A 16,944-nucleotide genomic window follows, 5' to 3' on the forward strand; every position below is an offset into this window, starting at 1 on the left:
TCTGGCCTTTGTGAGGAGGACGTGGTTCCTGTACTCCTCCTTGTGTACTTGGCAACTAATAGAATGGCCTAAATACATGAACATAGACGCATACATCGTCTGTGTCTGCTGTGGATGGTAAGTCACATGGTCTCTCTCAGTTTGGTCCATTCTGTTGCTGTGTTTGAAATACATTGGATTCCTAGCATGTGGTGTTGGTAATGAATAACTTATCTAAACTATCTACCAAGCATCTGTTTGTGTGTTACCTAGAAGAAATGGTAAAACATAAAAAAGTCTGCTAAAACAAATGTCCTCCAAGCAGTGCCGTGTTAAGCTTTTGCGGGGCCCTGGGTTAACGCAGCTGTGGGGCACTGACCTGAGTAAATTTGACCACTATGGAATTGTGACTGCACATAGTAATAATTTAGGAGGCGGATGTACTGAGGCATAACATTTGAAACACAACTGAACATTTATGAAACATCAGTCAATAAAGCATTTTTAAACAATGGCACTTAAAAATTGTGGTGGTCTACTTTTGGTGCTTGAATTTGTTTTTCAATAATGAGGTCCAAGTTTAATAGCTACACTAGAAGTTACATTTTTTTAAATGTAGCTTATAATTTTGTTTCTCTATTTAACAACATTCACTTACAATAGTGATGGACGTCTTCCCTCAGGTAGCTAGTATGTTTTGCAGCTGGATGTTGTGCTTACGATCAATAATCACATCTCTGCATTCGCCCCAAACTGATTTGCAGAAATCCCACTCGCTGTGAAGCGGGAGCGACCAGGCGGCAGAGGATTCCGCGTGGTCTTAAAGCCTTCCTGTAGCAGCTACGTTCGCAATTCAAACAATGATTTGTAAAAATAATTAATTTGTTATTTGTATGGTCTAGGTGGCCATACAGCGTATGCCTGCAAATACGGGACAACCTGCATTCCGTATATCTTTCATACAGAACGCTTCTCTGATGCCTTTAATATGGGACGATTCCATGTTATATGGAACGGTTGGCAACCCTATTAAGACGCAAAAGAGAATTGTCTCAGGGGCCCCCTAGTGTTCGGGCCCTGGGCTACAGCCCATGTTGCCATTAGGATAACGCAGCCCTGCCTTCAAACATTTACCAGTGCTTTTTGTAAAGAGCAAATTTCTGTAATTGACTATTGCAGATGGGTTGATTAGATGATTTAAGTAATACATTATGTATTTTGCTGGATACATATGATCCATTGAATTTTTGCATCTTTTTAAGTATGGTTGGTTATTGCATTTTTAAATTCACAGAATTTAAATTCTAAATTCATGCAAAACTCAAATTTAAGCTTGGTTAATTTAAAAAATGTTGCAGCCGTGTTGGATGTCATTGGTAGCTTTTAGTAACTTCAATGTATTTTCCTGATATTTTGGAGCAAATAGTTCTGGTTGTTCATTTGTTTGCTTGGATGTTGGCTTTTGTTGTTTTTTTATTTATTTATCATGTTTATGTATTCAGAGCAGTCAATCTATTTTGTGCCTGCAAAGCTGAATGCTGCTGAAATACCCCATTTCATCTGCATCACAAATTTCTTTCATGCAGTAGACTTCTTTGCAGGCTACTGATAAGCCGCCGATAGAAGTGAACATCCAAGCACTTCTGAGCAACACATTTGTTTGCATGTGGCTTGACCTCTGATGGAGTAAGTAACTTTAACTTAAAGAAACTTAAAGAGATACTTTACTCAAAAAAATGAATGTTCATTTACTCACCATCAAGTTGTTTTAAAGTTGAATGGATTTATTTATTTAAAGTTTTTTTGGAGAAAAAACAGAAGAAGGTATTTTGAAGAATATTGGTAATTAAACACTTTTGGTGACCATTGACTTTCATTGTCTGGGCAAAAACAAAACCATCGAGCGAAATACTGGAGTGAAGATGGCTGTGAACGACTTTTGCAGATTATGTGAAGTAAATATATGCATCCACAATTATCGCCTTACCGGACTTTGGCCTCCCCAGTTTCTCGCTGACGATCGGCAACAGTTGATAAATTAAACTTTTCCCAAACCCTGTTGGGAGTAGGGCCACAACATCACCTCCATTGAAAATGTGAACCAAACACTCTTCTTGATTGGGCTTCAGTTGGCAAATGCCGGGAATATTCTCCACAACAGAGCGAATAGCATCCCGTGTCTCCATGTCCGCTGTCGTTTTAGATTTCCCTCACCTAAACTACAATCTTAAATTCGGCGCTTAGCATCTACGTCACGGCTCTCAGCCCGCCCTCTGTTCGCTGATTGGCCCAGCTGCTGCGGAGCCGGAGATAAACCGGGAGATGGTCTGCTATATCAGACTGAGTACAGAAGCGAAATGAAATTAAGCAGAAGTACGAAGTCTGACGTAGTCAGGCTAGAAAGTCGTACCTTTTTGGAACAAAATTATGACAGAAATTTTGTTTTTTTTGAGTGATCTTTTTAATTACAACTACATTTTTCAGCAAACAGTAGTTCATCTGTGTTCAAAACATTGCAGGCAGTGAAGCGTAACCAAGCATTGCACATTCAGTTCAGCAGCCTAGTCTAGCGAGCTAATCTGACTCAAGTATTTTTTACTGATATAGTAAAATTTCATTTTAACATCGGGTCTCTGAAAAAATCTCTACCTACATTTATGCAAACCTCAAAAAACGGACTTACACATACAATTCATTGCAGTTTATAGCTGAAATAAACATGAGTGGCAGTAAAACACCAACTTTTATTCCTTTTTACACAATTTATGATTACAGGGGCAGATTATTAATTACTAAAGACTCATTTTAATGTGGTTCCTTGTACTATAATATGGCCTCAGAACACTTTTACCATACAAGATTTGTAAAACTAATAAATTTTTATGTTTGAATTAAATAACCAGCTCCATATTTATGGGTTTTCTCTTGAAGTAAACTTGCTCGGTAGCTCAAGCCTAAACATAGCACTTCTGATGCGGAGTGCTCGGGTACGAGTACTAATGTAATACTTCTCATGAACAAACAGCTCAAAGACTTGTAGCAGAAAGCTAAAATGGCAAGGTGACTTCAGCAAATGCATTTTTATCTCACGTTTACTTTTTGTTAACGCTGTTGGTTTAGGTTTAGTATTTTATGTATGTTCATTTTAAGGGCGATGAAGCTTTATAACCTTTCAGTGGCATGCTCCGTTTCAAACTTCTGCAATAACAACCAGCAACCAGTAAAACAGAACACACTTTTAGTGCCACTTGCTTAGCATTTCACTTTGAAAGTGTTGCAGAACCTGCAAGAAGCATCGTAATATCATTTTGCAGGAATGTCACCAATGTCCAGCCTGGGTTAATAAATTGATCAGGTCTTCACTGTGTTTGTACAAGATAAATACTGCTGTAGAGAATGAAATGTCATCTCATAGTTATATGATTAAAGATATTGCCATGTAACATCTTTTAGCATCTTTTTAATAGTAGCTTGAAGTGTAGCAAACTGCTTTTTCAAGGAGTACCTTGACTGGTTTTCAAACTTTTTTCAGAGCGACCCTAATATATATATATATATATATATATATATATATATATGCCGGAAGGATGCTCTGTTCCAAAATCAAATCGCTTCTGAAATTAGTGAGGGTGCTTGCCTTCATGCACATCTATTCTGACATATCATATTTTGTCCAGTCCATAGTTATGATTATCACAATGTCATTGCAATTTCGAGAGAATATGCGGATGTCACTTCCGAACGTTTGTTGCAAGTACGACACATTGGTCCTCTTAGCAGCATGAAAAACAAAACTTTTATTCAAATTCTGAATGGAAAATAGGCTATATACAGCAAAGAAAGAGTGCAAAGTGCGCTTCCTTAAAAAGCTGTCACTAATTTCAGTGTATCGTGATCTCTAATTCTGCTATAATCAATCTGTCAACACAGCACAATTAATCTCTTATTTACATCACCTACACTTTGTTCATTATAATCAGAGGATTCGCGTCGCAAGCTTCCAGAACTCTGGACTGAACAAGAACACTCGCGTTCTGAACAGTGAGTGGATTCTGACTCACTAAAACTCCTCTGATTGGCCATTGCGTTATAGAAATCAACAGATATGTCTCTGATTTGCTACAATGTACAACGCTGCAATAACAGAGCGCAAACACAAATACACATTTGATTCTGACCTGAGGCGGCTGCCAGTTACTTTTGTTTTTTTGTTTATGTTATTTAGTTGCTTCTTTCCTGAGTCTACTTGGTTACATACGTTTTCCTTATATCATCCGAGGGTCGCGACCCAGGGTTTGAAAACCACTGCTCTAGAGCATGCATGTGTGCCCAAACTCAGTCCTGGAGGGCCGGTGTCCTGCAGAGTTTAGCTCCAACTTGCCTCAACACACCCTCCAGGAAGTGTCTAGTATGCCTAGAACTTGATTAGCTGGTTCAGGTGTGTCTAATTGGGGTTGGAGCTAAACTCCGCAGGCCCCCGGCCCTCCAGGACCGAGTTTGGGCACCCCTGCTCTAGAGCAGAGGTCTTCAACCCTGTTCCTGGGGACCCACTATCCTGAAGAGTTTAGCTCCAACCCTAATCAAACACACCTGAAGCGGCCAATCCAGCTCCTCAAGACTGCTTGAAAATTGCAGGCAAGTGTGCTGAAACCGGTTGGAAATCAACTTTCCAGGAGAGTGGGTCCCCAGGAGCAGGGTTGAAGACCTCTGCTCTAGTCTAGAGGATACAATAGTTTATCAAAATGTTGACCTAAACTTTTAAGTTAAAGCACAACTGTGAGTTATTGTGAATTATTGTTGTGTGACTCTAATTATATGACTTTCCATTATATAACTAAAGAAGACCCTCCCTCTCATTGTAGTTTTAAACTCTGGGAGAAAGACTCACTCTTGCTGACAAGCTGGCAAGATTTACTTTCACGTCAACGTTTTCACAGCATGAATTCCATAACATTGAATTCCAGGCCTCTCTACCTCCTTCCACGCAGCCTCTTGTTTAATTCCTGCTGCTTTGTTTGCCTCAACTGTAAGCGCCAATTTGCATGCTTTTAACATCCATACCCACCCAGGCTCTGTGAGCAGAGTATGGCTGCTTCCTGTTTCAAAGGGGCTGGAAGGAAGTAAGGCATCTTTGAGTTTGAGAAGCCCTCCATCTGCAGAAACAGTTGAGGCAAGTGGAGAGATGAAGATAACAGCCTTGTGTGAGACGTGAGCTGTTACAGCGAGAGTGACTTTAGCGAGAGTCCCTGTCAATGCTGCATCTCTACTACTGCCGACTGTCCTATTAGCAGCCGATTAGACTCCTCACATCCATTTCATGGTTCGGCGGGCACGGGAGAGAGGTTCTTGATTAGTTGTTTTTGCATTTTCTTTCAATCCTTCTTTCTATATCATTATGTTTGTGTGTTTAGTCAGTGTATATGCCCTTTTCTTTCTTCCAAGCAGCTCTTGAAGCCATCAAATGCCTTCTCTTGCCTCAAGATGGATACTTTGAGAAGGACATTAGGTTCTCACGTCTCTTCCGTATGCCTGTCACTAGTGTTTCGGTGAATATTTCTCAAATATTGAGTTTGGAGCCGATTCATCATATGTTGAGTTGGGTTAATGAATTGAAGGATAGTTCTGGCCACTCCAAATTGATCCTGATTGCCTTAGTGGCGAAGAGCCCATAAAGTGTCTGTATAATGGCCATTGATTGGTCTTTAGAAATATCATCAGGCTAACTTATGCCCTTGCATTTACTGCAACGATAAAATGATGTGTCATATCACTGACCTTCAATTATCTTTCTCTAAATGTCAAACCATCCAGAGGTGTTCGAGTGCAACATCTCCCATTGATCTGTATTCAACACCAAACAGAGACTAATTAATCTGAGGAATATCATCAGTCTTTTTGCCTGATTTTATTGTGGGTTTAGTGGTGTTGGCAAACTTATAGAATTTCTAGCCATTAATATGAATAAATAGTAATACATATACTGTGTACATACTTTTGTACTATTAAGGCTAAAACAATTTGCACAGGGAATTTGTGGCATGCATCCAAGTGGATGGCAATAAATACAGGTCTAAATGTGGTCCATTAAGGAAACCACTTTCGAAGCTGGTCAAGGACACATGTGGTAACATCACATTTGTAATTTAAAAATGAATCCTTCCTGATTCGCCCCATATAACACTCAAGACATTGTTTTGACATAAGCTAAAATAAAGTCTGCCTTTTCCATAAGGACTTACAGCTCCTCGTAGTGTGATGCAAAGACTCCAGCTAGGTAATGATTACACTTAAAATTATGTACAATGTGGCATAGTAACAGGCAATCAGAACATGATATTTAATATAGATGCACAATATGAAAACACTCACATATACATTCATTAAACTTATGTCTAAAGGGGGATACGTCTCCCATACATGATTCAAACCTGTATGATTGACTTTCTTCGACAGAAGAGAAAAGAGGATTGTTTGAACAATTTTGGTCACCAAACAGTTTTGGTGACTATTGAACTCACAGCCATTTCTGTTATGTTCCACAGATGAAAGAAAGAGAAAGTCATATAGTTAGAAAGATTAGACTCAACTATTTTCTGCTGTTAGCCTAATTTACAAAAGCAGTTGAAAAGCTAAATCATCCAACTAACGCCAACTCAACTTCCTGCTGAGTTAATGGCCCTACCAGCTTTACAGCCTCTGGGATCAACAAATAGTTTGTCATTTCTTTGTGGGCAGGGTCCAGCTGAAATATGTGACAGACTCAGTGAGAAATATCAGAGGTACTCGTCTAATGTATTTTTTATAGTTAGGTTTCATGGAGAGTTTTATGGTTTTAAAATATTCTTGTTCTCTCTATTATTTTTCTGCATTTCACTTCTGTTTTTTTGTTTGTGTAGTTTATTTTAATATTTTTGGCTTTTGCAATGTTCCTCATTTGTAAACCATTTTGGAAAGAAATGAATGAATAAATGTAAATGCAAACCATGGTACACACAGGACATGTACAGCACATAACAGTATACATAGTGTGCACAATAAAGTGCTTGACAGTACACAGAACATTATGGGACACAATATGGGTAGTGTGACATGTGAACAGTTTTTCAGAGTATATGTTTATGGTTCACATTCAGAAGGTGATATTGTGATATGTCCAGTGTGTAAACCTGTGTTATCCCTTCCAGATTATAAAGTGCAATTTTAGAAATAGAGCTGTCCTGAATGGCTTGGTGTTTCTGTAGGAGTGACTAAAACTTCACCATCACCATATTGAAGTGTTCGAGTTAGTAAGACTATATTTTTCATTCATTCAAGCTAAGGAGGATGTGTATGCCTATTGTTTACTTTATTACTGCAGATGCTGTTTTACAGTATTGCTGCAGATAAATGGTTGCTGGAAAGAAGCTGCCCTGTTTAACAACTTTGGCACAAACAACACATTCCATGCAGTTTCATTCAGGGCAAGCAAATGAAGAGCAACACTGTCATTAATGAAGATAAATGCTTAACTGGATGTCCAATTTAAAATACAGTGCTAGGAAGAGAGTTCAGTCATAATCTGAAGTTCCCATAATGGTGTTTCTGAATGAATCTTTGAAGCAAATGAATCGGTGTCACTTACTTCCATGTATTCATGTTTAATTATTTTTAGACAAACAACTTTTTTTTAGAGTTGCTTGTGTTTGTGTACAACTAACCCTGTTTATTTAATTTAATTGGTTGAATGAATTATTCGGTAATTCACTCATAACACACCAAAATCCCCATCACTATTAGTGCTGTCCTAAAGATCAATTCCTCAAACCCAGACCAAATCAAATTGATGTTTACATGTCAGTTTTTGTTGCACTTCCTCATGTTGGTATGTTTCATTCTGAAACATGTTTGGATCAATGTGACTGTCACAGCTTTATGAGATCATCCCATACATGACATTACTGAAGATACATGTGCTGCATTCCAAGGCATTTTTCACTGAGATCTGCTGTGTGTGTGTGTGCGTGTGTGGGGGAATGCAGAAGCGGTTAGGGTAGGTACTCTTCATGCCTCTGGAAGCAGTTGACCTTGTTAATCAAGTCACTGTGGCTCCAGATACTAAAATAGACAGACATCACGACAAACATCTATGAGGCAAACATTTGATGGGAGGACAATTAAACTGCTAATGTTATAAGTCACATCACAAATGTCATATCCATCATGCCAGGAGACTGATAGTGCTCAGATAGGTCTTGTTATAATGAGCTTAGTGTTTTAATGGTTATGTTTTTTCTTTCAATGTGCCATTTAATAGCTCTAAATATAGCCTAAATATAGCAACATGGAAGTGTTACTTAGATTTTTCCTAGTGTTATTGGAACAAATTATAACTTGATATGATTCAAGTTCAACTGTCATGTATATATCAATCGGTAGGTTTTTTATTTATTTATTTTTTTAAAGAAGTTAATACACTTATTCAGCAAGGACACATAAAATAAAAATGTTACAAAACATTTCTATTTTAAATAAGTGTTGTTCTTATAAACTTTCTATTCAAAATATCTTCCATAGGTTCCACAAAAATATTAAGCAACTCAACTGTTTTCAAAAAAATAAAAATAAATCAATAAATAATCAGCATATGATTTCTGAATGATCATGTGGATTTTTATTTATTTATTTATTCATTCATTCATTTGTGTTGACATCACAGGAATAAAATTACATTTTAAAATATATTACCACAGACAACTGTTATTTTAAATTGTCATCACAATATTTCTGTTTTTCTTTATTTTCTATCAAATAAATGCAACATTTAAAAAATCTGACCAGCCCCAAACTTTTGGAGCTGACCAAACCATTGGCTTCTATGGTCAGATGAAACTAAAAAATGAGCTTTTTAGCAGCAAACACTCAAGATGGGTTTGGTGAACACAGGGATAAAAAGTACCCCATGTGTACAATGAAATATACTGCTGTATGTTTGATGTTGTGGGCCTATATTCCTGCTGGAGGTCCTGGACATCTTGTTTAGACACATGGCATCATGGATTCAATTAAATACCAACAGATAAAAAATCAATAAGTGACTGACTCTTTTAGAAATCTTATAACGGGCCATGTTTGGATCTTCCAACCGTACAATAATCCAAACACAAACCTCAAAAACAACACAAAAATGGGTCACTGAACACAAAACCAAGCTTCTGCTGGCCATCCAGTCCTCTGACCTGAACCCTGTAGAAAATGAGTGAACTGAAGAGAAGAAGCACCAACATGGAGCTGAATCTAAAGGGTCTGGAGTGATTCTGGATGAAGGAATGGTCTCTGATCTCTTGTCAGGTGTTCTCTAACCTCATCAGGCATTATAGGAGACAATTTAGAGCTGTTAAACTGGCAAATGCAGGTTTCCAAAAGTATTGAATAAAAGGGTGCCGTTAATTGTGGCCTATGTTTATTAGAGAAAAACATTTATTTAGTAATGATATTTCCCCCCATTTTAAATTCTCATCCAACGAAAGGTTCGATTTTTTAATAAAAGATCAAAAGGATTAACAATGAAGATTAATTTTCACAACCTTCTTTGATCATGTTTACCAAGGGTGCCAATATTTTTGGCCATGACTGTATCAATGCTTCACTTCAATGCTTCTTAAACTTTTTATTTTCTTTATTAAATTAAACTAATAAAATGTTTAAAAAAAAAGTTATTCCCTATATATGAAGTTGTAAGCTCATTTATCTGAGCTCTTTGTCTTTTTGTCACCCTCGTTGATCACTCAATCCCTCTTATGAATAGTAAATAAATGAGGCATTTGTTTGTTTGCATAGTAAAAGCCATATGGCCTGTTCTTTCCTCTGAATCCAATCTGACAAAACAGGCAGTGCCTCCAGAGAGAGCAAGAGAAAGAGGGAGTGAAAAAGAGAGCGCAGCAGTGCCAGGCCCAGCTCCTGTACTTTAAGCAGATGGAAATAACCTTTTCCCAGCAGCATAGCTGATATCATCAGCAGAAGAACCCAGGCAGCTGGCACAAGTGGTCTGTTACCTCTGTGGCCTGCTATTATCTACAGGAATGCTGTCTGTTATCTCAACAGCACCCAATCAAAGCGCACCATTACACAAGCACAGCATGGGCAAGGTAAGAAGCCCTCACTAATGTCATTTGTAAAGACCTATGAGAAGCCTAATGAATGAAAACACATCCTGGTCCATATGTATTGGTACAATGTGAGCAATACAGCCCTTTCTCCTCTTTTTTAACAAAGGAGAGCTGATGAAAAGGAGACCTTGTTAGATGAATCAGAGCTCCTTTGGTACAGGACGTATGGAGTGCATTGATTGAGAAAATTGCTGGTTAAAAACAGGGCTCCCCAATGTTCAGAATGGTGGTCGATATTCATTCAAACTTTTACATTTTGTCCCCCCTAATTTGGTCAGGCTTGGTTGAATGGATGGATGGATGGATTGACAGACATTGAAGTGATTCTAGGCTATATTGCCAACACAGTGGAATTGTTGGCATGGTTAATGGATTGGTGACCGTTGAGTTTGAAGGGGACAGATGGATGACTAATGCACCGTGATTGGAATTGAACTGCCGTGGACTTAATCTCAAACTTAATAAAGACATGGACATGTGCTGCAGAAAGATGAATGCAACTGATGAATGGTTGACTTGACAACAGCCATAAACATTTATCTTTGTCTGGCCAAATCAACAAAACATTAATCGGATATTAAAATACCCTTAAATAATAAAAGATATATCATGAGTGTTTGGAAAATTACATATAGGGTCATCCAGGATATGTGTTCCCCTTCAACTTTTGGCATTTTAATGTTCCAGGGGTTGATTTTTATTCAAAGTATCACAATTTTTTGCCTTCATTATTTACTATTGCTAATTTCAAAATGCCTCATAGTTATATATTTGATATATTTTATTTCTGTCCTAGGAATCTTAAATTCAATTTTAAATTATGGAAATCCATTATAAAATAATATTAATTAAGATTTTTATTATAATTATTATTATTAATAATAATGTTATTATTATTACACGCAGTAGTTCTCTGAGATTTTTAAACATTTTTGTAAGAACTCTTTTAAAAACAGTAATATTATATTATAATTTAAAATAACTGTTTTCTATATTTTAAAATGTAATTTATTTCTAATTTTCAGCAGGTATTACTCCAGTTTACAGTGTCACATGGTCCTTCAGAAATCCTTCATATACAGGTGCTGGTCATATAATTAGAATATCATCAAAAAGTTGATTTATTTCACTAATTCCATTCAAAAAGTGAAACTCGTATATTATATTAATTCATTACACACAGACTGATATATTTCAAATGTTTATTTCTTTTAATTTTGATGATTAGAGCTTACAGCTCATGAAAGTCAAAAATCAGTATCTCAAAATATTAGAATATTACTTAAGACCAATACAAAGAAAGGATTTTTAGAAATCTTGGCCAACTGAAAAGTATGAAAATGAAAAGTATGAGCATGTACAGCACTCAATACTTAGTTGGGGCTCCTTTTGCCTGAATTACTGCAGCAATGCGGCGTGGCATGGAGTCGATCAGTCTGTGGCACTGCTCAGGTGTTATGAGAGCCCAGGTTGCTCTGATAGTGGCCTTCAGCTCATCTGCATTGTTGGGTCTGGTGTCTCTCATCTTCCTCTTGACAATAACCCATAGATTCTCTATGGGGTTCAGGTCAGGCGAGTTTGCTGGCCAGTCAAGCACAGTAACACTATGGTCATTGAACCAGCTTTTGGTACCTTTGGCAGTGTGGGCAGGTGCCAAGTCCTGCTGGAAAATGAAATCAGCATCTCCATAAAGCTTGTCAACAGAAGGAAGCATGAAGTGCTCTAAAATTTCCTGGTAGACGGCTGCGTTGACTGTGGACATCAGAAAACACAGTGGACCAACACCAGCAGATGACATGGCAGCCCAAATCATCACAGACTGTGGAAACTTCACACTGGACTCAAATGTAAATATTCTAATATTTTGAGATACTGATTTTTGACTTTCATGAGCTGTAAGCTCTAATCATCAAAATTAAAAGAAATAAACATTTGAAATATATCAATCTGTGTGTAATGAATGAATATAATATACAAGTTTCACTTTTTGAATGGAATTAGTGAAATAAATCAACTTTTTGATGATATTCTAATTACAGGTGCTGGTCATATAATTAGAATATCATCAAAAAGTTGATTTATTTCACTAATTCTTTCACATAAATTTTGATGATTAGAGCTTACAGCTCATGAAAGTCAAAAATAAGTATCTCAAAATATTAGAATATTTACATTTGAGTTTGAATAAATGACCATCCCTACAGTATAAATTCTGGGCATCTCTTGTTCTTTGAAACCACAATAATGGGGAAGACTGCTGACATGGCAATGATCCAGAAGACGAACATTGACACCCTCCACAAAGAGGGTAAGTCACAGAAGGTCATTACTGAAAGGTGTGGCTGTTTACAGAGTGCTGTATCAAAGCATATTAAATGCAAAGTTGACTGGAAGGAAGAATTTGGGTAGGAAAAGGTGCACAAGCAACAGGGATGACCGCAAGCTTGAGAATACAGTCAAGCAAAGTCGATTCAAACACTTGTGAGAGCTTCACAAGGAGAGAACTGAAGCTGGAGTCAGTGCATCAAGAGTCACCACGCTCAGATGTCTTCAGGAAAAGGGCTACCAAGCCACTTCTGAACCAGAGACAACGTCAGAAGCATCTTACCTGGGCTGTGGAGAAAAGAACTGGACTGTTGCTCAGTGGTCCAAAGTCCTCTTTTCAGATGAAAGTAAATTTTACATTTCATTTGGAAATCAAGGTCCCAGAGTCTGAAGGAAGAGTGGAGAGGCACAGAATCCATGTTGCTTGAAGTCCAGTGTGAAGTTTCCACAGTCTGTGATGATTTGGGCTGCCATGTCATCTGCTGGTGTTGGTCCACTGTGTTTTCTGAAGTCCACAGTCAACGCAGCCATCTACCAGGAGATTTTAGAGCACTTCATGCTTCCTTCTGTTGACAAGCTTTATGGAGATGCTGATTTCATTTTCCAGCAGGACTTGGCACCTGCCCACACTGCCAAAGGTGCCAAAAGCTGGTTCAATGACCATAGTGTTACTGTGCTTGATTGGCCAGCAAACTCGCCTGACCTGAACCCCATAGAGAGTCTGTGGGGTATTGTCAAGAGGAAGATGAGAGACACCAGACCCAACAATGCAGATGAGCTGAAGGCCACTATCAGAGCAACCTGGGCTCTCATAACACCTGAACAGTGCCACAGACTGATCGACTCCATGCCACGCCGCATTGCTGCAGTAATTCAGGCAAAAGGAGTCCCAACTAAGTATTGAGTGCTGTACATGCTCATACTTTTCATTTTCATACTTTTCAGTTGGCCAAGATTTCTAAAAATCCTTTCTTTGTATTGGTCTTAAGTAATATTCTAATATTTTGAGATACTGATTTTTGACTTTCATGAGCTGTAAGCTCTAATCATCAAAATTAAAAGAAATAAACATTTGAAATATATCAGTCTGTGTGTAATGAATTAATATAATATACGAGTTTCACTTTTTGAATGGAATTAGTGAAATAAATCAACTTTTTGATGATATTCTAATTATATGACCAGCACCTGTATATGACCAGCACCTGTATGTTGATTTTATGCTCAAGAAACATTTGATGATTAGAAATTTCAAAAGAACAGCTTTTATTCGAAATAGACATCTTTTGTAACATTATCATTATTTATTTTTCTGTCTCTTTTGGTAAATTTAATGTGTCCTTTCTGAAGAAAAGTATTAATTCCTGTAAGTATGGATGTAAATAAATAAATATCTTATTCCAAACTTTTAAACAGAAGTGTACACTGTTGAACATTGTTAGAGTGATTAAAGTGTGATTATTTTCAATCTGTGGGGCCACAAATGCTATAGTTGAAGAAGCACCCACATGCTTTTGTGTGTAAATGTGTGTACAGTATGTCCCACGCACCAGTCTAGTTTGATTTATGACAGTCACCTTCTGCAGTCATATGATACTTTATCTAGAGTCTGGGAATGCATTCCAGCAGAGGCACATGGTGCTGGAGAGGTGTGCTCTAGTCAGACTCTTTTCCATTCGACACAATCTCCCATAAGGTCCGCACTGGGACACCAAGCCACGAGGCCAGGGCATACTTATCATGCTGTTTATTAACGATCCTTCCATTGTATCTAGAGCAACATTTCATGTCACGCAACACCATTGCATGCTGATATGCTGTGGTTGTGCTCGAAGAACATTGTGGCATATCAGCAAGTTTTCAAAAAGAGGAACGGAAATTGACTCGAAGAGAAAGTCAAAAAATACACAGTTGCAAAACGGTCTGGAATTCGTTCTGACTGTAGGTGACTTCAGTAAAAGTTATGCAGCCTTTCAGTTGGACAGCAGCAGGCATGTTTAGAAAAATGTAGGCTACTGGTGCCTGCCGTGCTCCTCATGCTGAGTTGTTTGGAGTTTAGTCTATAATCAAAGATGCTGTGATACAAGGAAATCCATCTAATCTCCAGTGTTGAAATCCTAGTGTTAAGGACTTTTAGAGTAAAGTGTTGAAGTTGTGGTGTTGAACTTTAGAGGATTAACACTAGCTAGTGTAAACAGCACCCTCTAGCAGGTAACACTCTTGTTGAGTGTTATTAGTCACATCCGGGACATTTGCTCGTGTGCGCGCCTGACCCATCTGGAATATTTTTCACAGACGCCATTTTCTTAGACTCGCGATGCGGAGCATATGAGGACAGAAAACAGCGAAATAAAGTGTGTAATCTTACTCACAATATGTGTTTTGTAATATCATATCGTTGTATAGCGATATTTATGAGGTGTGTGCGCCTAAACCTTTTTTAAAAAGACATTTTCTTCCACTCGAGAGGCAGACCAGACGAGGACGTTTCTTTTTAAAAGGGAAACGCCGAAAATTAAGTGTTTTATCTAATTTATCATATGTATAGAGTGGGGGAACTATGAAGTCACTCTGTATGCGGATCGGCTGTTAGCATGAAACTGGTTCCTCGACAAAAAGCCAATGGGGTTTTTCCATAGGCTTTAACCGAACTACAGCACCACAGTCGCTCGCCTTCAGCGTCACCACCAGCGCGCTCCCGACAACTGTTTCAAACTTATTTTTAACGTTCAGTGAAAAGGATTTACTCTGTATATTAATGTTAATCCAAGCTACATGAACCTTTTCATATAAACTGGAATAAATACAAAACTAGAGCCAAACTAAAACTGAAATGAGACAGTAGTAATAAATAGTATAGTGAATAAATGAAATAATCTTAACTAAAGGACATTTAAGGCACGTATTTCTGTACATTTCGAAATGAGGTGCATTAAAAGTGAATAAATCCTTGATTAATATGAATATTTTAATTAAAAACGTATCCCTGCGTATTTAATCTTTTAAATAACAGCAGAGTGAGTGACTTTTTGTATATGGTAAGATTAAACTTAATTTAGTGAACAACGTACCACATTTCAGCTCTCGTTTTGTTAGGGTGGAAACACAAAATGTTGTTTTATCCTTGCTTCTAGGAAATCCTCATGCTTTCTAACAGCTTCATGTTTCCTTAAACATTTAATTTTAACGTGGCTTTAAGCACTATGCATCATTAAAGTTTCACTTTAACCACGTAAAGCCGGTAAATGTGGTGTTTACATGGATTAATCGTAATATGAGTTTACCTTATGGTCCGAACCCAGAGTCTTCGCATCAGTAGGAAAGCGATAAACTCAAGCATCTTCCATCCGAAGACTTGTTGCATTTCGGGGCAAAGCAAAAAAAACATTGTCGAACAAAAATATAAAATGCGGGAAACTATTCATTGGTTATTCTAAAATTAATTGTATTACAAATTATACTACAACTGGAAAATACTGTAAATTGATAAACTGTTCGGCGTGATGACGTTTAATGTCTCCGACAGCGCCTGTAGTCCCATTTAGCAACTTGTTAGCAACCGTCTTTTTAAAGAAACATAACAGTTTTAAAAAATCATGAGTGGGGTGTAACTGGTGTGTTTTATGTCGTAGAATAAAACGTGAAAGTATCTTGAGCCTGTGTGAACCACGGACCTTATTTAAGGGATTTAACCAAAATCCCGTTCAAAAAACCCATTGACTCTGGGACGATGGAACCGGAAGCGCTAAAATGCACTCGCTTCCGGGTTTTCGCCTACAAAGTGACATCATAGTTCCCCCACTCTATTTCACAACATCATATTGATTTATAGCGATATTTGTGTGATGTGCACTCCTAAACTTTTTCACAGAGAGATATTTCCCTTCACTCATGACGCGGAGAAGACAGGGAAATTGGTTTTATCAAGGAAAACATCGAGAGTAAGTGTTTTAACCTCATTTACATTTTGTATTTTATAAAATAATATTACTTTATGACGATATTTATATGCTGTGCATGCCTAAAACGAGCCTAAACGTTTCTCACAGATGCATTTGAATGGCTATGCACTGAGGCGGAAGTCTTTTAACAAGGGAAACATAAGAAGTAAGTTAAGTGTGTCATTTAAAATTTGTATTTTATAACATCACATATTGATTAATAGCGATATTTATGTGTTGTGCGCTCTAAACCTTTCTCAGAGAGACGTTTTCTTTCACTCACGATGCGGAGCATCGTTTTCTCAGGGAAAACACAAAGTAAGTATTTTAATTTATTTACGATATGTATTTTATAAAATAATATTACTTAATGACAATATTTATATGATGTGCTCACCTAAACGTTTCTCACAGATGCATTTGAATTTATATGCAGTGCAGACACAGAGGTCCCTTTTATCATGGAAACACCATAAGTGTTTTACATCATTTATAATATGTTTTTTTTTTTTTACCAAATCTGAATGGCAATATCAGTCATTGGTTCTTGTGTG

General features: G+C 37.5%; 1 long non-coding RNA gene across 2 annotated transcripts in view; it reads left to right on the forward strand.

Moving 5' to 3' along the window:
• LOC131553703 (uncharacterized) overlaps positions 1-16,944 on the forward strand; it is a 64,793-nt gene that overhangs the window by 47,394 nt on the left and 455 nt on the right. The window contains exons 2-4 of one of the 2 annotated variants that reach the window (XR_009274235.1): positions 16,321-16,390; positions 16,499-16,556; positions 16,652-16,708. This is a non-coding gene — a long non-coding RNA (uncharacterized LOC131553703). Of the gene's footprint in view, positions 1-15,621; positions 16,391-16,498; positions 16,557-16,651; positions 16,709-16,944 lie in introns of those variants that run through there. The other variant, XR_009274236.1, reaches the window with a different exon arrangement.

Source organism: Onychostoma macrolepis, chromosome 14, assembly GCF_012432095.1.
Source record: "Onychostoma macrolepis isolate SWU-2019 chromosome 14, ASM1243209v1, whole genome shotgun sequence".
NCBI classification, from domain to species: Eukaryota; Metazoa; Chordata; class Actinopteri; order Cypriniformes; family Cyprinidae; genus Onychostoma; species Onychostoma macrolepis.